Genomic DNA, 24,086 nt, shown 5'->3' with positions numbered 1-24,086 from the left:
CCAGATGATGGTGTCGGTCGACACTCATCTCAGACAGAACCAGAAACTGCAAAATCTCATGTTCCAGCAGTTGAGAGGCTGTACAAACCTAAGATTCCTTTTCCTAAGCCAAGAAAGTCCAAGCATGAGATGGAGGAAGCTAGATGCAAAGCAATGATGGATAAGGTGATGATTGAGATGCCTTTGATTGATGCAGTAAAGCTTTCACCACCACTCAAGCGCTATGTTAAGAGAATGGTATCCAATGGTTTAAGCCCTGAGGAAGGAGCTTTGCTAACTAAGGATGTTAGTGCAATTCTGTTGAACCAGCCTGTTCAAAGGAGGAAAGAGAGGAAGCAGGAGGTGGTTGTCTATAAGGAAGAGAGTGCAATAATTCAATGTAGGAATGCTAAGAAGTTACCAGATCCTGGAAGTTTTGTGTTAAATTGTTCTATCTCCACAGGAAGGTTTGCTCACTCACTTTGTGATCTTGGCTCTAGCATCAATTTGATGCCACATTCTGTTGTTGTGAGACTTGAGATGACAAAATTCAAGCCAACTCAGATTTCTCTAATCCTAGCTGATCGATCCCGAAGAATTCCTGAAGGTGTTTTAGAGGATATTCCAGTTAAGGTTGGAAACTTCATGATTCCCACTGACTTTGTGATGCTGAAGTATGATACAGAGCTTAAAGAACCTCTCATCTTAGGAAGATCTTCCTTGGCTACAGCTGGTGCCATCATTGATGTGCAGAAGGGACAAATAGCACTGAATGTGGATGGTTTGAGTATGAATTTTGAGATGGATAAGCTGAGGACGGCTCCTACTATTGATGGACAAACTTTTTCTGTTGAGGAAGTTGCTGCAACACGAGCATCAGGCTCAGTGTCGATCGACACAACATTAGTGTCGGTCGACACCCCTCCACGGCCGAGACAAAACTTGTCAAAGTTGAAGCTCCAAGTCAGAAACCTGTTCCCAAACAGAATAGTCACCAATCCACACTCGAGAGTCCTCATGTAAGGCCAAGGTATGCATCTCCTTCTCCTAAACTTCCTCATATCATCAACAAGAATTTCAAAGATACAAAAACTTTTTTGCAGTTAACCAAGCCACAAGATTATCATAGAGCGCTTGTTTCTTCTGTTGATGATTTTGGAGGGATTAAAAGAAGCAAACCCATCCCTAAATCCCGCCCTGGTCCTGTTCCTCACATCCTTGGCAGAGCTCATGCCCCTAAAGCTTATACACCACCTTGGATGAAGAGGACATTCTCTCAGAAGCATTCCTTGCCAATTTCCAATCCACCGGATGCCTGAGCTCCAGCCAAGTCAAGCTAATGACTGAAAACAAGCGCTTAGTGGGAGGCAACCCACTGGTAGGTTTTTCTTTTTCTTTTGATTTCTATTTATAATTATTTTATTTTTCTTTTACCAATCTTAAGATTGATAACACTGGGGACAATGTTGTTTAAGTCTGGGAGAGGTTAGTTACTAACTATGTTTTTGTTTTTGAGTTTCAGTTGTATCAGTCAAAACCATAAAGTTTGAGTCAAATTTTTCAAATTTTTCTTTTTGTCTTTGGGAATTATGATCTTGATTAATGATTTCTTTTATTTGGCTAACACTCTAATGATTATTTGTTTATGCTTGATCTCAGAACTGAAGCTTAGAAAGACTATGAGCCTTATTAACAATCCTGAAAGCCCTTATTCAATAGATATCTGATTGATCTAACGTTGTCTCAACTTTTATCAGGATTTTAATTGGACTTAATTATCTTGCCTAGGGAGTTGGAAATCAGTTGACTAGACTTCTTCTTCGGGCCATACAAGACAGTGCAATTTTTCAAAGTATGTCTCCCTTCTCTCTTCCCTTCCGTGTTTAAAAAAAAAAGATCAGAAAAAGGGATAAAAGATGAGATGATTTTGATCAGTTTAGAGGGGTAGGTAAATTACATGTGACCTCATTATTCTACTCTTGAGTCAAATGATCACACAAAGCTTGGAAGCGAGGGGTAGGTAAATTACCGATGACTCCAGTATTTGCTTACACCTTTGATTATATAAAAAAAACAATTTGGGAGAAATCTGCCCTTTGGAAGTGAGAAAATGGAGAGGAAAGGAGATGTATGAAAAATGTCTTGGCCTGAAGAGAGTCCATAAGCCACTGATCAATACATCCAAGGTAAGAATTCAAGGTAAACTTGCATCACGGAAGATGTTATCAGGTGTCACCCGATTCGCCTGAAAAAACATGCGCTTGCTATTAAATAATAATGTTATTAAGATATTGAATTGTGGACATGTTGTCATTGAAAGTATAATAATTATAATATTATCTTGGAGTAAGTTTATTTTATTTGATGCAAATAATAGCTTAACTTAACTATAAATATATAGTTTGAATTTTGAAGCTGTAAAATCAACTCCAAGCTGCTAGTTAATTCGACATGTATATTTTCTATCCATATTATCAAATAAACAAATCGAGTGATAACGAAAATACACGAATCATATGTAGTCAACCCCATGCATGTGTTACTGAATTCTTTTGTTTGTTTTTTAAACATTATATAATTAAACATGTTGTCATATAATTGAATATTGTGTTAAGATTAGAAATATCCTACATCATAGTAGCAACAACATAAAAAACATAAAGTCATAACAAATATTGGTGTATAATATTTGATGTATAATAATTAAAACGATCCAACACAATTTTTTCTAATAAAATAATTAACTATTGATTTCATACTCACTAACAACCTAACATCGTTCAAAACAAACAGCGGAAATAACCAACATTAAACAATCAATTATCCAAGAAATACTTAAATAGCCAATATTAGTATTCCACGACAAATTCATAAATTTCAAAAGAATAACATAAACCAAGGAACCAGCAATTCTAGGCAGCATTATAAAGATCCAACTCTAGCAACCTAACAAAAGTAAGACAACACATCAACGAGCTTCTAGAACATCCTCCTCTTCATTGCCTTGATTCCACGATCACACTTTGCTTTTACCTACACCACAAACACCAATTGAGATATGTGAATATTATCACAAATACTCAGTGAGGCGATTCTCCCATCTATTGGGCTATACACACAAGCGAAAAGACAAACACAAAAAATACATAAAAACAAGCAAACCAGACAACTACTCATGCATCGACCGACGCACTCCTTGCATCAACCAACACACGTGCAACGCCTCTTGCATCGACCGATGTAACCTCGCGTCTCAATCAAATCCTTAGCTGTGTCAACCGATGAACACCTTGCACCGATCGATGCAGTCACGCGAAGCAACACCGAACGCGATCTCCTTCCTCTCCTCTCGTCTCCGTGATGCCAAAACCGTCCTCCAAAGGCCACAAACACCATGACAAACACTCACAAACAAGCACATAAGCAATCAACACCAAAATCACACAAAAACACACCTAATTGCTTAGATCAGCCATGATCACACACTCACCTGTTAACAAGAAGATTCTCCACCAAAAACAATGAAACAACACCCACAACAAGCTTCCCACCACGTACTTAGCCACATATTTCTACTCGTGGAACATATTTCTCCAGAAATAGCTTAGAACTCCTCAAGAATGCTCATATATAGAAAAAAATCTACATAACTATCAATCATATGTATTATATGATAATTCAAAATAATTTGCAACTACAATCAAAGAAATATGTTAGGAGAATCATAACTTTAAATCAAAATCTTCCCAGTATGTGAAGTGACCTTAGTGCAGTGGCAGAAGGTAAGTTCATTTGTAGAAGGCACCATCACACCCGAGATCGAGTCCCGGTTCCTATGAATGTAGGAATTTGGCTAATGGGCCGGCCAGTTGTGGCCCAATGGTTGATAAAAAAAAAAATTCTTCCCAGTATAATAAATAATAAATATATACTCGTATAATATAGTATTAAATCTTGAGAATTTGTTAAAAATACCCTTTTTGGTATACCCCTTTTCAAAAATATCCCCTTTTTTGGCTATTTTTTATTTTTATCCTCCTTTAATTTTTAATGACTATTATACCCTTAGATGAAAAATATTTTAATCAATAGAAAGAAAAACAAAATTTTCCCGCCAAAAAAATTTCCGACATATTTTCCCGCCAAAAATTTTCCGAAAAAAATTTCCCGCCAAAAAAAATTTCGACAAAAAAAATTTTCCCGCCAAAATTTTTCCCGTCAAAAAAAATTAACAAGGTTTTATAAGGTTTCTACCTTATAAACACCTTGTAAAGTCTTTTACAAGATTTTTTAAAGAGTTTTAAAAGGTTTTTTAAACACCTTGTAAAAGCGTTTACAAAGTTTTTAAAAGGTTTTTAAAAGGTTTTTAAAAAGTTTTTAAAATGTTTTCAAATGGTTTTTAAAAAGATTTTTAAACGGTTTTTAAACACCTTGTAAACGGTTTTACAATGTTTTTAAAAAGGTTTTAAAAGGTTTTTTTTTTTTTTTTTTTGTCAACCTCACATTAAATAATTAAAATAAAACTCCTCGATTGGTTGCCCAAACTGGAGAAAAAGTGCTTACAAAAGACGACTCTGAAACTAAATCTCTAGAAGAACGAGCTAAGCAATCAGCCTTCACATTGGACGTCCTTGGGATCTTGGTAAGGGTGAAAAAGGCATTGAAGCACTAAGCACCTGAAACTCCTCTAGAAGCGTCGAGAAGGCCGGCCACTCCTCCGGAACTTGTACCATTGCTACCAACTCTGCAGAATCCGTCTCGAATCGCCGGCAATCAATCCCTCTGGAACGGATACACTCCATCGCCCATAATAATGCTTCTAACTCTGAATGAAGTGGGGATGTACTGCGACGCTGACATTTGGCACCCATTACCAAAGTCTGATTCTCACCATCACCACACCACCAGCCTAACCCTGAATGAGGCTCTGTGGCTTTCCACGAGCCATCCACCTGACAGTGAATTGACGATTCCAGCGTAATCAGCGAATCCGTCGGAACGGAATCAACCCTTGTGGTTAATTGTGATTCCTTCCACCACAATTGCTCACGTAAAGCCTGATTAATAATATCCATTGGTTCTGATTGTAGTCCTTGAAAAACTTTGTTATTCCTATCCTTCCATAAAAACCAGACCAACCATGGGATCGAGCTATGAGTAGTGCCAAAGCCATATGAGCTAAACCTTTGCCATATATAAAATCTAAATTCGAATAGATTGAACCAACCGGAAATTTATCCATGTCAGGTCCATCAAAAATTCTCTCCCAAACCTGACGTGAATGAGGACACTCAAATAAGGTATGATTAATAGACTCTTCCTCCAATTCACATCTCTTGCATATTGTGTCACAATTAACTCCCCGGGAGGCTAATCGCATTGTCACCGGAAGGGAACCCGAGGCGAACTGCCAGAAAAAGTGTTTGATTTTAGGTGGTACCGGGAGGTCCCATGCCTTAGCCTTCAGGGCATTAACATTGGGACCAACCTCAATTTCCGCCTTCATAGCTTGAGCTACCTTATAACCTGACTTAACCGAATACCGACCCGATATCAAACTATCAGTGGAGTAGAGAAAGAGTAGTTGTTGTTTTGCTTATCCCCAAGATGTGGAGTTGGCAACAAAATTATACAAGTCAACAAGTAATTAAAATAATAAAAATAATTGGATCAGCAGATCATATATGCCTTAAGTCAAGACTCTTATCAGTTGGTGGTGCACCCATCTCCTCGGGTATCAAAGATTATTATTATTATCATACCCAAAAAAAAGTTCGAAAACTTTATTCCAACCAATCAATAGATCAAATACATCCAAATGGGAAAAACCAACTAACAAAATTCAATCGCTAGTAGTTCAAACTCTAAGTATATGACTTTGACTCCGACTAGAGCACTACGCTTCCACGGATGATCTGCTAAAAGATTTTCCATTTTCCCTATCTGGCCTAAAAGATTTGCTAATTGGCAAACTAAGAATAATTTGGATATCCTCCGGATCCATATAATCCTGAAGTATAGGTAAATGCCATTTTTTAGTCTGAGGATTAATCAGATGGTTTACCATTAAATTTGGGTGCAGATGCTGTCCCCTACCCTGTGCAGATCGAGGGTGTTGGTCAGGGATCCATGGATCACGCCAAACCGATACATTGAACCCTGAGCCAATCGTCCATTGGGATCCTTTTTCCACTATACTTTTAGTTGAGAAAATGCTTCTCCATCCAAAGGAGGGAGAATATGGTTTTTTGCCATTAACGGATGCTTGTTCCTGAAATATCGACTCCTAAAAACTTGAGCAAACAAAGAATTCGGAAATTGTATTAAACGTTAATACTGTTTGGCTAATAAAGCATCATTAAAAATCTCCAAATCCCGAAATCCCAATCCTCCCTCAGCTTTATCTTTACATATTTTATCCCAAGCCACCCAGTGGAGCCCCCGATCGTTCCCATCAGAGCTCCACCAAAAATTGGAAATAGCACTCGTCAATTTGGATGTTAATCCTTGAGGAAGTTTGAAACAGGACATAACATGCGTAGGAAGGGCCAAGGCCACCAACTTTAATAAAACTTCCTTTCCTCCCTTAGATAAAAATTTTGCCGTCCAACCATTAACCCGGTCGTTCAACCTATCCCAAACGTAACCGAAAACTTGTACTCTGGAACCACTTAGGCTCTCTGGAATTCCCAAATAGGAGTCCATTCCCCCTTCATTAGAAATTCCAATGACAGATTTAACCTTGTCCTTGACCTCTGCAGGCACCTTTTTACCAAACATGATCGATGATTTATCTAAATTTACCTCCTGGCCGGATGCTTTACGATAATTGCCTATGACATCCATAACCGTTGAACATTGTTCTTCATCCGCTTTGCAGAAAAATAGACTATCATCCGCGAACAACAAATGAGAAATAGGGGGGAATCTCGGGCAATCTTAATGCCTGATATTTTTCCTTCCCTCTCTGCCTTTTTTATATTAGCAATCAGCACTTCTGTACACAAAATAAACAGATAAGGGGATAAATGATCCCCCTGTCGCAGGCCTCGTTTTGGCAAAATGGAGCCACGTGGTTGACCATTAAGCAACACCTGATAGGAAACCGAACTCACACACCACATTATCCAAGAAATCCATCTGGAATCAAATCCTAGCCTTATTAGGACCGCCTTCAGAAAATCCTATTCTACTCGGTCATATGCCTTACTCATATCCGTTTTGAAAGCCAGGAAATCCGAATTGCACATCCGATTAGTCTGTAAACCATGAAGCATCTCTTGTGCCACCAGAATATTATCTGTAATTAACCGTCCAGACACAAAGGCCGATTGTGTTTCCGAAATAATCGAGGGCAAAATCTTTTTTAAACGGAAGCACAGAATCTTCGATATAATTTTGTAACCCACATTACACAAACTAATAGGCCTGAATTCTGCCATCCTCTTAGGCACATCAACCTTTGGGATCAGACAAATATTAGTTTCATTAATTCGGGGGTCAAATTTCCCAGTCCGAAAAAAATCCCTAACGAGAGCAACCAGATCCCCTTTAAGATGCGGCCAAAACCTCTGAAAGAAAAGTGCGGTCATCCCATCCGGACCCGGGGTTTTCTCCGGATGCATTGCAAATAAGGCCTTACGAACTTCTAACTCTGATATATCCTTAGTTAACTCCCGATTCATACGCTCGGTGATAAAAGGACTGACCGCTTGAACCATTTCTGAAATACCACTCACATCCGATTGAGTAAATAGTTTCTTGAAGTAATCAGACGCAATCCTCTCCATACCTTCATTCGATTCATCCCAAACATCCTCTGAATCAAACAGTCCCACAATCTTATTCCTAATCCTCCTCTGTTTAGTAGACACATGAAAGAAACTAGTATTCTTATCCCCCACCCGTAACCAAAGTTTTCGACTTTTCTGTTGCCAATACAGTTCCTCATCATGATATGCATCCTTTAACTTCTTCTCAATAATTTGAATCTCCGCTTGTGAAATGGAATCATCGTTTTTAGCATCCTCTAAAGCCGTCTTTAGGGAAGAGATAAGGGTATTACTATTCGGAACATTCTGCTTCCTCCACCATGAAATAGAATTCCTACAATTTTTGATTTTATCCACAAACATTGGTATCCTAAAATTTTTAGTACGATTCCACCCCGATTCCACAGCTCCGGAGAACCCATCTTTCCCCATCCACCTCTTGTCGAAACGAAATTGACGAAAACGTCATCCCTCAGCTTTCGCACAAGAGGCTAATATAGGACGATGATCCGATCCTATCATTTCCAGATAATCCACCCGCGAACACGGAAAGAGTGTATGCCAATCTTCGTTCCCTAAAGCACGATCCAACCTACAACGGACCACCTGGTTATTGCGGCGATCACCTCGCCATGAAAGAGAATCTCCATAGCACGAAAACTCTAACATCCCACATTTTCTAATCATTGAGATAAACGGAAGGAAGGATGAAGCTGGTCTTATCGCACCTCCCGATTTTTCATGATTACCAATTAGTTCATTAAAATCACCAATCATAAACCAAGGATCCTGCCGAATAGCACCAATTTGAATTAATTTGTCCCAAACCACCTGTCTACACCCGGGGACGGGATCTCCATAAACAAAAGTAATAAAAAAGATTTGAGATCCCAAAAAAGCTTGAACATCAATGAACCGATCACAAGCAGAAAGAACTTCAAGTTTTATATTATTATTATAAAAAATAGCTAAACCACCACTAGACCCACAGGGTTCAACCGTATACAAATGATGATAACAAAATTTATTCTGAAACTTTTGTAAATATGAAAAACATTTTTTTGTTTCTGATAAAAATAAAACATCTGGTTTATTCTGCTTCCACAAATCCTTCAAATAGTTCTCTGTCATATCCGCACCAATGCCCTGACAGTTCCAACTCATGATCTTCACGTTTGAGCCGGCGGTTTCGGGAGAGCCACCATCCCTTTCTTCAGTTTGCGGGTTCCTCCTCCCATAATGCCACCCTCTGACTTCTTCTGGTTTGGCCTGGCAATCCCTTTACTCTTTGCAGCATCACCTGCAGTTTTCAACAATAGAGCCTTAGCTAATAATCTTTTACCAGGCGAAGCTATAGCTACAACATGTCTTTTATCCCTACCACCCTTAGAGGCCAAGAGACCAGCTCTCTTTACCTTGACAACCTTTGAATTTCCCAACTCAATTTTTTTCATAGCCTTATTAACATGCCCCAAATCCTTAACAAGGGAAGGAGAGAGCGAAGTGGTACCTTGTGGAGCGTCATCATCGGTCTCTGACACACCCTTCTCTGTATCCGACTGAGCATCCTCATCATCCTCCGCATTATCGTCAGCTTGACCCTCACCCTCCTGGTATTCCCCATCCTCAAGGAGATCATCAGAACTCACAGAGAAACCAGCCTCATTGTCTCCTTTACTAGCCCCAGTAGCATCCTCCATCAGTGCATCCTTCTCTCGGTCCACCATATCAGCAGCCAAAGGGACTTCAGGCTCAAGAACACCCCCAACCTTCGAACCATTATTCTGCTTCGCCTGATACAAAGGCTTAGGCTAGGCCGGTCCATTCCCCTTTCTAGGAGGATGCGTCGTGCTTGTTGAACCATAACAGTACCCGGACCCTCTCTACCCTCCGTATATCTCCCAGAAACCCTTTGCTGACCCATATCTCCCTGATTCTTTGCCTGATATCTGAAACCACTCTTTGAGCTCTCACCAATACGCTGCTGCTGATGATCCCTATCTCTGGTTACCTCTGAATTAAAATCCAATGAGCGCTTAACAAACTTCCTTGGCTTTTCCCAGGCCCCTTCAAAGTGTTGAACAATCGGTTTTACCAATGGCTTATTCCATGGACCTCCTCTCCTATCAACACCTTCACCCTGACCATGACCCCCCTCATTCTTGCTTAGCTCTCGACAAAACTTCACATCATGTGTTAGCCTGAAACAGTGACTGCAAAAACCAAGGAGCTTCTCATACTCTAGTGAGGCCACCACCTCATCACCAGTGTTAAACGGAACCACCAGGTGAAAAATGAGAGGATTAAACCCATTTACAGTGACAAACAAGCTACCAGATTCCTCATCTACATCACGGAGAATTCCTACTTTCTTACCAATAGCCTGGAGGGTTGCAGCCTCCCAAAAGTGCATTGGGATCCCTGAAACTTTCACCCAAAAGTTAATAGCAGAAGGGTAAGTATCGGATATGATGGGTTCCCACCGAACCAATGATAACATCTTGTTATCGAAATGGTAAGGACCGTTCCTTAGCACCCCTTGAAGATCTTCCTCGGTTTGAAAGTTAAACTGAAAAGTGTCCTGTCCCAAATCAGCACCTTCAACCCTCTCTTCAAGCTTCCAGATCTTTGGCAAATTAGCCAATAGAGATTCCATACGCTGGACCGTCGGGTTCATCAATCTCCCAATGAGAGTGAGAGAGAACTGCTGAATACGTTGAGCCATCAAAGAGTTTGAGATTTTCACCGTCTCAGTTCTGACCAAAGCCGCCTTGCCTTTGTTGAGATTCATTTGAGCCATAACAACCTTAACAAAACCAGAAAACGAATAAGAGATCCTTGAAGTCACGAAAACACACCACAATAACAACTTGAAACCAACTGTGTCTCGTAAGAAAATTGAAGCTTCGAAAAAGATTGAAGAAAGTGAGAATAAAGGTTTTTAAAAGCATTTACAAGGTTTTTAAAAGGTTTTCAAACACATTGTAAACACTTTTAAAAGGTTTTTAAAAGTGTTTACAATGTTTTTATAAGGTATAAATTTCAATATTTTTAACGGGAAATTGTTTTTTTGGCAGGAAAAAAATAGTTTTTGACGGGAAAAATTTTCGATTTTGGCGGGAATTTTTTTTATTTTTGGCAGGAAAATATTTTTGATTTTGATGACTGTATATTCTTGCTGTCACTCAAAAAAGGGTAATTTGGTCATTTTGTATATAAAAGGGGTAGTTTTAAAAATGGTCAACATGAAAGGATATTTTTAAAAAAGAATATGGAAAAATGAGTATTTTTTAGAATGCCCCTTAAATCTTAGTTTTTTTATTTTGATTAGTTAATATATATATATATATATATATATATATTTTTTTTTAATTAATTAGTAATCTTTTCAATATTTAATGAGAAAGAGAAAGTGAATTCTTATTTTTTGGAAACTAATAATTATTTTAAAATTTTTATTTTTTTTTAGTTTTATATATTTACCCTTAATAAGAAATTGTTAAAATAGCCTTATGCCCGATGACATTTGATATAAATACTTACAAAAAAGTGTAAAAACCTATTAATATATGTCCTCTTTAATAGTATAGATAGATCTATAACATAAATAAAAAGTTGACAAAATATTCAATATAGATGAATTTATTATTATACTTACCATTTAAATATGACAAATTAGGAGATTTTAAAAACCAAAATTTTCCTTTCCTTTACTACCATACAAAAAGTGGTTATATCTTATACTATGAATAAGTATCCAAATATGTTAGAAATTATTTAGTCAACCACAATATCTAGAAATTAAAAGTTGACAAACTTTTCAACATAATTATTCCAAAAAAGATACTAGGAAATTTATTTTATGGAGGGATAACATCTCTATATATAAATAACTCTTTAAGTGTTTTGATTATTTTTCATTCACAAAAAAATCTTATAAAAAAAAAATGGCTTTCTCATACAAATCTATTTGTCTTGTATTCTTGTGTTTAGCTGTTTTCTTGATCCCAAGTATGCAATAAAAGATATATATATTTTTAATTTAAACCTATATGATATGCTTATTTATATATTATATATACTATATTTTTTTAATTTGTTTTATTAAATATTACAGAAGTTGCCGAAGCTGATGTTACACCGAATATTGATTATTGGATAGGTTCTTGCAAGACGACTAAAGAGTGTGTCAGAAAATGCATTAAGGTAAACTTGCATCACGGAAGATGTTATCGGGTGACACCAGATTCCCCTGAAAAAACATGTGCTTGCTATTAAATAATAATGTTATTAAGATATTGAATTGTGGACATATTCTCTTCGAAAGTATATTAATAATAATATTATCTTGGAATAAATTGATTTTATTTGATGCAAATAATAGCTTCATTTAATCGTGAATGTTTGCAACCAGTAAGTTTTGTAGCCCATTGATGATAAGTTTGTAGAGGTATTAAGCTCTAGAAAGAGCATCAAGAATTACTAAAAATGTTGCACTGCTATTGAAATGACCCAATCCGTTTTTTTATAAAAATAAATAGTAAATAATAATAATAATAAATACTCTACAGCTAGTGGTCCCATACCCACTAGCCACCTAACCACAATCACACAACAGCAGATAATATAAACAATAACATTAAACCAATAAATATCCAATAATTAAATAACCAATATTTAAAGCATAGCAAATATCCAATAATCAAACAATAGGAAACATAGAACCAGCAACATAGCAATGTTCTAATGACCCATCTCTATAAACCTAGCAATGCCAGACAATAACCAATCGAGTCCCTAGAACATCCCCCTCTTCATTGCCTTGATTCCACGATCATACTTTGCCTTTACCCGCACCACAAACACAAATTGAGATGCATGAGTATTTTATAAACACTCAGTGAGGCAATCCTCCCATCTACTGGGTTATACACACAAGAAACTGAGATACCAATGTCCGAAACAATCGACAAACAAAGCATACAAACCAGGAAGCAAACATAGTCTCGCTGGAAGGGGGGTGTCGACCGACACCAGCCAAGTGTCAACCGACACTGGCACTTGGTGTCGACCAACACTACCCCATAGTGTCGACCGATGCTGCTCACTGGTGTCTACCGACACCCTCCTGGTGTTGATCGACACTGCCTCTGCAACCGCGTTCCTCTCGATGCTGAGAGTCGAATCTCGCTTCCAAACTGATAACAGGATTTCACCTATGGTATCAATTCCCTATGCAGTTGTAGTACAAAGGGTTATCAATCCAAATGGTTGTTATGCTAGCAGATAAGATGTGATCAGAAGCAAGCAAGTCAAGCCAAGCAATAGTTGGGGTTTAAACTAACAATCCTAAAATAATCAAAAGAAAATAAATAAGCAAGAACCACACGACCTAAGCACTCTCTGCAAGCATTCGAGTACAGGATCGGGTGGAGTGATCGGGTCAAGACATAAAATATAAACAGCTCGAAGGTGTACACGAAGCTGGTGATCGAGTACCAGTTCGGGTAAGGGATCGAGTTATAGAATAAAGTTAAACAATAAAGACAAGAAAGCTCCTAAAGATGGGGTAATCGACTCCTAAGTGTCCCTGACAAATATGGGATGTCCTACATGCCTCAAGCAAATATTCCCTAGACAATGAATCTCTAAAATCTTGTTAAAACACTCTCGTGATAGAAACAATCAACCTTGATCACTGCCCTACCCAACTCTCGTTGGAGAAACATGACCAAGCAGACAATACAAACCGATTCATTATTGTCAATAAACTCCTTATACATATACTCTCTTAGGTTAAGTGAGTAAATCTCTAGCATTGATTGATTCAAGCATTTCAACTACATCTCTCGATGGCAAAACACCCTAGATCTAATCTCAACCTCTCGGTCTGAAAATAGCATTAAGAACACCAATCTAGAAAGAAGTTTATATAACATAAACAATCAAGCTAAGACATCCTAACCGATCAAGAACAATATTTGTCTATCCCATCCCTAGAAACTTTGTTTCACTACTCAGATCTCATTGCAGAAAGCATAAAAACACAAATAAACAAAAATTGCATTGTATTGAAAATAAGATAGAAATAAAAGAGTACAGAGTCGAAATCTAAAAGAATAGCAAAGAAAATGAAAAACAAATCCTAACAAAGTGGAAAAAGAGTTTGAATCTCTCAGTTTCTCACTCAGAAGCTCTCGCTCTCTGTTCTGAGTGTCTGCGGCGTGCTAGGGCGAGAGGAAGAAGAGGGGGGTTTATATATGGAAACCCTTTTAACCTAGCTTTCCAGTCCTGCCCGAGGGTCTGCTCGATGCGGTGCACGAGGATGAGGTCGGGTTGCTCCTTAGATAGGTCTTCGGGTTGTTCTTCCTGCCCTTGGATCCTCTTCGATCGGGTTGAGGTTCGGACTGTTCTTCCTGCTCAATAGCTCCTTCGGGTACATGCTCGGATTTGACCTTGTTTTCCCCATTTTAGGCTCTAAAGTACCTATTTTTCATCCAGAATGCACAAATGTAAGAATGCAATACCCTAAATGACCTAAATGTAAATTCTTATAGTTAATGACCTAAAAATGCTAAGGTTAGGGTATAAATAATGCAAAATATGGATAAAAAAGAGTGTCTAAAACATGTAAATTAGAGAGTTATCACACTCCCCAAACTTAAATCTTGCTAGTCCTCTAGCAAGGAAGTAGGAGAATGAGTTTTAAAAATGGAGACTCATAACTTTTTTGCGCTAAGCGAAAAATTCAAGCTATAGTCCTTAAAGATAGTTTAATGGTGCTAAGATCAATCAACATACTTACAAATATTTTTCTATGCTTATCACCATGCATCGATCTAGTTCATCCTCCAACTAAGAGTAAAGACTTGCAACATCTCTTTCACATTCATTAAAGTGTTTGGCAAATTCTTGCAAATGGGAAGTGAATCAAGCTCAATCGGATTCAAGGGTAAGGCTTTTTGGTAGGGTGGTTTCAAACAATATCTTTGTGTGGTTTTCTCTCAAAAGATGGAATGCTAGACAGTTGTGAAAACTATCTAAGATTGAGAACAATTAGAGTATACAAAGCTTAACTCTTGATAATCTACCCTTTTGTCATTCACTCTTTTTTTTTATCAAATCCCCTAGAGTAAAACTACCCATAACCTTGATTTTAACTCTTTTTTTTAACAATCTCTAAGGTTTAAACTTTAAACATCTAGCTCTTTGTTTTTTTTTTCTTTCTTTGCTAAACTGCTAATAATATTCCTATATATAAGATTCTTATATTACTTTTTTTTTCTTTTTCTAGGAGACTATAGCAAGATCTTTTCTCTCTCTCTTTTTTTTTTTTTTACTTAGAGACTTAAAGCTAATTGAACCGAACCTTAGGGACTTTCTTCTTTAATTTCTCCTTTTTTATTTCTCAACCCAATCTCAAATAATCATGCTAACCACCTATCTTTCAAAACCGATTCTATTAGCTAGTCCAAATGATTCTAAACTAAGCTAAAACAAGAGCCAGTTCTTTGTCATTCTCAATACTCTCAGGGTTTCACAACCTATAGCACAATGAAAAGGCCTCAATAAATAATTCACAACAAGGTTTAAAAGAAAGGTTTGGGTTCAAGGGTAGGGAAAAACAAATCGGGTTAAACGAAAAGAATGGCAAAACTGGAGTGTTAACCAGAGTTTAGAGTTACTTACCATGAGCAAGTATTCAAATTTCATAAGCAAGATAATTTCAGTTCAGGTTAAGTCCAATAATATAGAGATGATGCAATGTTCAAGCAAGTGGAGGAAGCATTCAAAAGATACAAGGTTTTAAACAAAGATTTTTCATTTTTTTTTTTCAAAGATTGATCTAGCAACAATGAATTGTGATTAACGGCTATAACTTCAATCCTAAGGTTTGACTTTAAACAATGTGGTTTTAATCATTGTCCCCTAAAATGCATATGCAACAATCCTATATGAAGAAGTCTAGACTCAATCCTAATATGTAAATGCAACTACATGAACACTCTTTTTTTTTTCCTTTTTCCTTTTTTTTTTTTAAATTTTCTAATTTTTTTGGGTTTTTTTTATGCAAATAGATGAAGACTCAAATGAATAAAACTAGCATGCAAAAATTTGAAATAAGAAAATAAGAAAATAAAACACAATGTTATATACATTCTCAGACCCTCCCCCAAACTTAAATCACACAGTCCCTTGTGTAGATAAAAGTCTGAAAAAGAAGTCTAAGAATCACACAAAATGAAGCAAAATAAAATGCAATGGTATAAACAATGGTTTGGATGAAAGTGGTACCTCATGGGTAGGTGAAGAAGGAGGTTGTGGCAGCCTCCATTCTCGCCAACGTGTACCCAGGATCGTCACCGGCTTCAGCAGGTGCTGGGATTTGCTCAACAGAGAGCTCGATTATGTGCACGGACGACTTGCTCGGACCAGCATCGTAGGGGTTGATCGGGTAAGGCATCGCGTAGGTCATCGGTAAGGCATTGGGTAATACGACGGGTATGGTGGGAGAGGTTTGCAATGGTCACCCACGTAGCTGCTCGTAGGGTGCATCGAGTACGACATCATATATGGCATCTGATAGGTCGGAGGGAAAGGGCCCGAGTGGTCACCCGAATGTGTGCTCGATGGAGGCATCGGGTAAGACATTGTGTACCCCGTCGGGTTAGGCGTTGGATAGGCATCTGAGTGGCTTCTCCGCGATCTGTCGGGTCTGGTGACATCCTCCTCTGCTTGGGGCTCGTAGGATGACGCTCTGTGAGGCTCTGGAGGTGCCAATGCTCAGATTCCTCCTAGTGGTCCGCTCCTCCCCATCCATGTGGGTGCATAAGCTGAAGTAGGAGCTGAGGCACAGCTTGCCTTATCTTGCAGCTCCCTGATCTGACTTCCCATTACCTTCACTGTGCCGGTAAGGTCCCTCACTTTCCTAGCTAGGAACTTGTTCATCCTCTTCAACCATCCGATTCTCTTGTGAGCTTCTCTTGTCGCCCTGTCCTTGCCCTGTTGGCTCTCTCTCTCTCTTCGGCTTCGGATTCCCCCTCAGGGTTGTATAGCTCCTCCAATGGTGGCATGAAGTCTATGTTCTTCCCTAGCCGGATTTTGGTGCACACGATGTTGGGCAGAATCATTTGTGTAGCTCCGACTGCTGGATGAACAAACTTGAAGAGAAACCTATCAGTTGGCCTCTTATAGGCCAAGAATCTCGCCAATGTAAGGTAGTCGATGTCTAGCCATCTCGGCTGATGTACCACTCCCTTCAGGCGCACATCGCAAGCTACCAAAATTGGTGTGACCAAACCTCCTATGGAGATCTCTCCAGATCCTTCCCTCCTCTCAGTTTTCATTGCCAAGATTTCAGATACAAGAACTGATCAAGCAAGACAAAGACCAAACCTGTATCCGCAACATCTCCTACTAGCGGTCTACCATCCCTAGCATTATCTAATACTCCACACAAGGAAATGTCTAGCAGTTGGAGCTCATGATCATTCACATTCCCAGTTTCCTTCCTAGCAAATAGAGTGCAGGCTAGGGACTTGTGAAAATACCTCAAAATAGAACTCCTTATTTGAGCAGATTTGGAGCTTGTAGACTTGTAGGGAAGCTTATCTCCTATTGCTAGCCATAGGGATTTCATCTCCTCCTTGCTCACCTCTATGTTTTCTCCACTAACAGCTTTGAAACCATACAGCTCCTCCATCTCCTTGAAGGTAAGTCGGTATTCCTTGTTGCGTACGGAGAAAGTGATGAACCCGATCCCCCATCGGGTAGTAGGGTCGGGTGGTCTTCAAAGTAGTGTAACCGTAGCGTGGAAAGGAAGTCAACCGTCTCCTCCTCATAGGCTTCGACGTTGGCTCTCATCATCTGGCCCAGATGGCACATGTCAAAGAGAAACTCGACATCTCTTGCGATTCCGAACTGTTTCATCGTTTTGCGGTGGGGGTAGCGGGTTCCAACGAAGCTCATCTTGCAGAGGACCTTAAAGAGCTTGGCCGGATTCTCCACCTCTCGTTGCTTCAGCCTCCTCGATGCCAAACGGGTGCGTTCTCTCTGCTCCTCTTTGCGGTCATGACTCTCACCCTCTGTGTCACGATCTTCTTCTTCCGCCGCCCTCTCAGCCACTTCCTCAGCCTTTTCAGAGGCTGGTCTCTTCCCTCTTGCAACCACGGCTCTTCTCCTCAACTGTGAGGTTTGGTTCTCCTCTGGTTCTCCTCCATCAGCATCTGAATTAACCTCCATAGGGGTCTGTGACGGTTTGCTCGGACGTAGACAGGTCCCTACGTCGAGGAGATCTGCGGACAGGACTCGTCACCGAGCTTGGTGAGCAAACTCGGGGGTCTGCAAAATCGGTTGCTCGAGCACCTGCTCGGGTGAATGATTGGGTTGAGCATCGAGTTGGGGATTGGAAATGTCCATTCAATGGCTGGGAATGCGAACCATCTCCTCCTCCTTGGGAATCGCGAGCATCGATGCCTTCACCTCCGGTTCTGGCAGCGGTGGAGGTTGATCTTGTCTCCTTCTTTTGGTAAGTCTTCATCTTGAGAGCCATTGTTGAATCCTTGAATGTAAAAACAGAGACTAAGCCGAGATTAATAGGGTTAGTCCACCAAAATTGAAAAACTCGATTTCTAGAGAGAGAGAACAAGTTTGGAAGACAAAGAGTTTTAGGATTTAGAGAAAACTTATGAAGTTGTGGAGTTGGGGCTCCTTAAATAGAGAGAGTTGGCTACTTGGGCTTCACCGAGAGTGGGCTAGGGTTTTGTGGAATTCGGACTCCACTCGCCACCCGAGTGGGAACACGACCAGGCGCGTCGGGTAAGGATTCGGGTAGAGCCTCGGGTTCCCCAAAATCTTATTTTTCCTTTTTTTTTAATATGTAAATATATATAGACTTATAGAAATAAATATTGTAAAAAACTAAAATAATAGAAAAATAAATAAAACGAAATTAAAAGAAAATAAAGGATACCTTTGGGACTTCCTCCCAAGTGAGCTTGTTTTAAGTCACTAAGCTTGACTCTTCATGCTCTTCAAGCATGAGGTTTAGGAGGGAGAGGTTTTGGAATTCTCTCCACAGTAGCAGGCTGATTTAATGGATTTTCCAGGTCTTGTCCAGGTTCCACAACAAATGTAATATGGACTTCTTTGTGATGTTTGACTCTTCTTTGTTTTGTCTGGGTGGAGAAAGCTTGACCATCAATGGTTGGCTTCTTAATTTCCTTTTTGATGCCAAATTCCATTTTGAAGTGCTCTCCATGCTCAATTCTGATCTTCTCATGCTTCACATCAATCACTGCTCCTACTGTTGCCAAGAATGGTCTTCCTAGGATCAGTGGATCGTCTGGTTCCTTATCCATATCAAGGATCATGAAATCAGTAGGAACTTCCACTCTTCCAATCCTGAGAGGCAGGTTTTCCAGGATACCGATGGGGTGTCTGATTGTTCTATCAGCTAGAACCAAATATAGGCTACTTGGTTTAAAACTGCTGAAACCCATCTTGTTGGCAACTGAAAGTGGCATGATGCTGATTGAAGCTCCCAAATCGCACAAAAAATTGTTGAAAATCCGAAGGCCTATTGAACATGGCAAGGTGAAAGAGCCGGGATCTTCTAATTTCTCCTCAATTCGCAGTTCAGGATCTAAACACACTCCACTCCTCAGAATTGCATCTCCAATCTCCTTGACAACTTTCTTTACCTCAATCTCTAGCTGAGCTGTCTCCTTGATGATTTCCTCTCGAAGTTCGTGTGTTGGCAAGAGCTTAGGAGGTGGGGCTTTTTGTTTGGACATACGCTCTGCAAGCGCCTCTAATTGGATGTCAAGAGCAGCTTTGAACCTTTCCTCTAGTTCCCCTTCCTCAGTTGCACGCAGTTGAGGTTGATCTGTCATCTGAACGTCTACCTGATGTATCATCCAATCACCATCATCGGGTATGTCATCGGGTTCAGCCTCGGGTGGTGCATCGGTTTGTGATTCTCGAACCAGTGCTCGATCATCAACTCGATCAGTCTCCTCGGGTGAAGGCTCGGGTTCATACTCGGATATGTAGTATTGGTACTCATTCATCCCATAGTGATCCATATCCTCCCCATCTTGAACATCGCTGTCCTCAGTGAGGTATTCCTCAAAATCATCATCAAGAAAGATGGCCTGGGCTGTGGCATAATCTTTTGGGTTCTGAACAGCTTGACCTGGAAGCTGGTTGAGTTTTGGAGGTGGTTGGGTGTTGTGTTGGCCTTCCAGGTATCTCAACTTAGTGTTGAGAGAATCATACTTGGCATTCAGGTCATTATAGCCAGAATCGATCTTGTTGCTCATCTCTGCGAACCGTTTTGCATTGTCCATTGCAGCCGATGCTTGAATTTATATCATCTGCTGAATTAGGCCGCGTAGGTCAGCGTCTTGGGATTGGTTTGGCGGGCCTTGCTGTGGTAGGAATCCAGGTGGTGCAATTGGTTGGTGGTAATTGCCAGGATACTGCTGCGTAGGAGCATAGCCTTGATTGTATTGAACAAAGGGCTTTTGCTGGCCTTGGTTCTCTTGTACTGCGGATGGATAGATTTGGTCTTGAGGATTTGCAACAATCGGGTTACGGTATGACAGATTTGGGTTTAGTTTATAGTTTTTGTACCATTTATTGTAACCTCCATGGTTGTTGATATAGTTCACATCCTCTAGCTGAGCACTCTCCCCATCTTGTTGCTGAAACTTGTCTTCCTCTGAGATGGCATGGACATGCTGCTGCTGGTTGAGGATTTTATCCAATTTGTCATTGAGGACTTTCATGTCTCTCTTGTACTTGCCATCATCCTCTCCAGAAGATCGTATTGTGCGATCATACTCTTCATTGTAATGTCCATCAGATTGAGCTAAGTTCTCCACTAGATCCCATCCTTCATCGACATCTTTGTTGAGGAAGTTACCATTACTTGCGGTGTCCAGTAACATCCGTATCTTAGGGACCACTCCTTTGTATAGTGTACTTAGCAATGAAGCATTGTTGAATCTATGATGAGGGCATCTGCTTGTGTATCCCTTGAAACGTTCTCAAGCTTCACTGAATGTCTCATTGCTTTTTTGAACAAAGCTGGAGATGTCATTTCGCAGCCTTGCGGTTCTGGAGTTGGAGAAGAATTTGGCTAGAAATGCCTTTTTGCATGTTTCGCAAGTGGTGATGGACTCCTTGGGAAGTGATTTCTCCCAAATGTGTGCTTTGTCTCCCAAAGAAAATGGGAAAAGCCGGAGTTTGAATCCATCTTCACTAACTCCGTTTATCTTGGTTAGGCTACAGAGCCTATCCAGATGGTCCAATGGGTCCTCCATTGGCAGTCCATGAAATTTGTTGTTTTGTATCATCTAGATGAGACTACTCTTGATCTCAAAGTTGTTGTTCTGAACAGCAGTTGGCACAATGCCATGTCTTTTAGTGTGAGTAGATGGAGCATCTCCTGCTCCTATGTTGGTCTTCTCTTGAGGAGCTGGTGGACCATTCTGATTATTCATGACCTCCTCAATTGTGGTTGGTTGCGGTTGTTGGACTTGTTGTTGATGGAGTAACCATGGTCTGTCGATGTTGTCGATGAAAGGACTCAAGTGTTGGCGACCCTTGGATCGTGTTTGCATGCACAATCAGTTAACCGAGTGAGTACACGAAGGTCTACCCGATCCAGGTGATCGAGTGACGGGTCGGGTGGGTGCTTGGGGTGTACCTGAAATGCAAAACAAACAAACACGAAAGTAAACAAGTCAGTTCCGAACCAAAGTATAGAATAGAACTTGATCTAGTAAGTGCTGAAATCTTAAACGTAGCAAATTAAATTCACCCAAATGGCAACGACGCCAAATTGATAACAGGATTTTCACCCAGGGTATCAATTTCCTATGCAGTTGTAGTACAAATGGTTATCAATCCAAATAGTTGTTATGCTAGCAGATAAGATGTGATCAGAAGCAAGCAAGTCAAGCCAACCAATAGTTGGGGATTAACCTAACAATCCTAAAATAATCAAAAGAAAATAAATAAGCAAGAACCACACGACCTAAGTACTCGATGCAAGCATTCGAGTACATGATCGGGTGGAGTGATTGGGTCAAGAAGTAAAATATGAACAGCTCGAAGGTGTACACGAAGCTGGTGATCGACTACCAGTTCAGGTAAGGGATCGAGTTATAGAATAAAGTTAAACAAGAAAGCTCCTAAGGATGGGGTAATCGACTCCAAAGTGTCCCTGACCAATATGGGATGTCCGACATGCCTCAAGCAAATATTTTCTAAAAAATGAATCTCTAAAATCTTGTTAAAACACTCTCCTGATAGAAACAATCAACCTTGATCACTGCCCTACCCAACTCTCGTTGGAGAAATATGACCAAGCCGGCAATACAAACCGATTCATTATTATCAATAAACTTTTACACATCTAATCTCTTAGACTAAGTGAGTAAATCTCTAGCATTGAGTGATTCAAGCATTTTAACTACATCTCTCGATGGCAAAACACCCTAGATCTAATCTCAACCTCTCGGTCTGAAAATAACATTAAGAACACCAATCTAGAAAGGAATTTATATAACATAAACAATCAAGCTAAGACATCCTAACCGATCAAGAACACATATTTGTCTATCCCATCCCTAGAAACTTTGTTTCACTACTCAGATCTCATTGCCAAAAGCATAAAAACATAAATAAACGAAAATTGCATTGTATTGAAAATAAGGTAGAAGTAAAAGAGTACGGAGTCGAAATCTAAAAGAATAGCAAAGAAAATGAAAAACAAATCCTAACAAAGTGGAAAAAAAGTTTGAATCGCTCAGTTTCTCGCTCAGAATCTCTCGCTATCTGTTCTGAGTGTCTGCAGCGTGCTAGGGCGAGAGGAAGAAGAGGGGGGGGGTTTATATATGGAAACCCTTTTAACCTAGCTGCCCAGTCCTGCCCAAGGGTCTGCTCGATGCGGTGCACGAGGATGAGGTCGGGTTGCTCCTCGGATAGGTCTTCGGGTTGTTCTTCCTGCCCGTGGATCCTCTTCGATCGGGTTGAGGTTCAGACTGTTCTTCCTGCTCAATAGCTCCTTCGGGTACATGCTCGGATTTGACCTTGTTTTTCCCATTTTAGGCTCTAAAGTACCTATTTTCATTCAAAAATGCACAAATGCAAGAATGCAACACCCTAAATGGCCTAAATGCGAATTTCTACAGTTAATGACCTAAAAATGCTAAGGTTAGAGTATAAATAATGCAAAATATGAACAAAAAGGAGGTGTCTAAAACATGTAAATTACAGAGTTATTAGAAACTCCTCCAATCCGTCCAATACTCAATCCCAAAGCCATATGGATCCGTAGGAACCCTATAGCAACCATAACAAGCAAGAAAACACCACAAACAACACCAAACAAGCAAGACAATTGAAATCTCAGGCTTAGATCAGCCATGGTCATGCACTCACCTTTTTGCGGGAAGTTTCTGACCAACAATGACGAATCCCTCACTCCCAGCAAGCTTCTAGCACCTTCCTAGCTCCAGATCTCCCAAGAACCACAAAAATCTCACCAATCCTCCCAAAATCTCAAGAATTCTTCTTTCTCTCTTTTTTCTCTCAAAAACGTTAAGCGGCGACCAGAGAACTTTTCCAAAAACCTTTCTCACGATAAAACACTTAAATACTTCGGTTCAATAGTTTTCCTTAAACCAAACCAATCCAAATCGATAATTAAATCAATCTGGTTGATCCAGAAAATATTGGTGTCGACCGACACTACCAATGGTGTCGATCGACACCTATCCCCAAATCTCATATTTTGGTTTGCAGATGTTACAGCTATTTAACTTCTCTAAATATATAGTTTGAATTTTGAAGCTGTAAAATCAATTCCAAGCTGCTAGTTGATTCGACATGTATATTTTCTATGCATATTATCAAATAAACAAATTGAGTGATAACGGAAATACACAAATCATATGTAGAGTGTACATGTATGTGTTACTGAATTTTTTTATTTTAAATATTTTCGATACTGTTTGAAAATATAATTAAACATGTAGTCATATAAATGAATACTCGGTTAAGATTATAAATTGCCTACATCATAGTAGCAATAAAATTAAAATAATATAGTCAGAACAAATATTGATAGATTAATATTTGATGTATAATAATATATTATGATAATTGTGAATTCAGTAAAATATTACTCATATAAAAAATATGGTTGTCAGTGTAAATTTTATTTTGTCCATATTACAGTAGAGTTTGATTTTGGATATGGCTGAATAATTGTATTTCTATAGTTTTAACCACCCATTAGTTCATATTCTTCTCATATTATAC

The 24,086-nt window shown here is 39.4% G+C and overlaps 1 long non-coding RNA gene and 1 other non-coding gene across 2 annotated transcripts; both read left to right on the top strand.

The window, feature by feature from the left end:
* Positions 1–11,488: 11,488 nt before the first annotated feature.
* LOC147926548 (uncharacterized) lies at positions 11,489–12,109 on the top strand. Its single transcript, XR_015582770.1, has 2 exons — positions 11,489–11,762; positions 11,869–12,109. It is a non-coding gene; the product is annotated as an uncharacterized LOC147926548 (long non-coding RNA).
* An 8,650-nt stretch (positions 12,110–20,759) lies between these two features.
* Positions 20,760–20,866, top strand: LOC147926547 (small nucleolar RNA R71). Its single transcript, XR_015583154.1, has one exon. It is a non-coding gene; the product is annotated as a small nucleolar RNA R71 (small nucleolar RNA).
* Positions 20,867–24,086: the final 3,220 nt, after the last annotated feature.

The sequence above is a fragment of the Camelina sativa genome, chromosome 15 (assembly GCF_030686135.1).
Source record: "Camelina sativa cultivar CO46 ecotype springtype chromosome 15, ASM3068613v1".
NCBI classification, from domain to species: Eukaryota; Viridiplantae; Streptophyta; class Magnoliopsida; order Brassicales; family Brassicaceae; genus Camelina; species Camelina sativa.
Note: the sequence above shows the minus strand (reverse complement) of the source record. Positions and strands in the feature narration are given on the sequence as shown.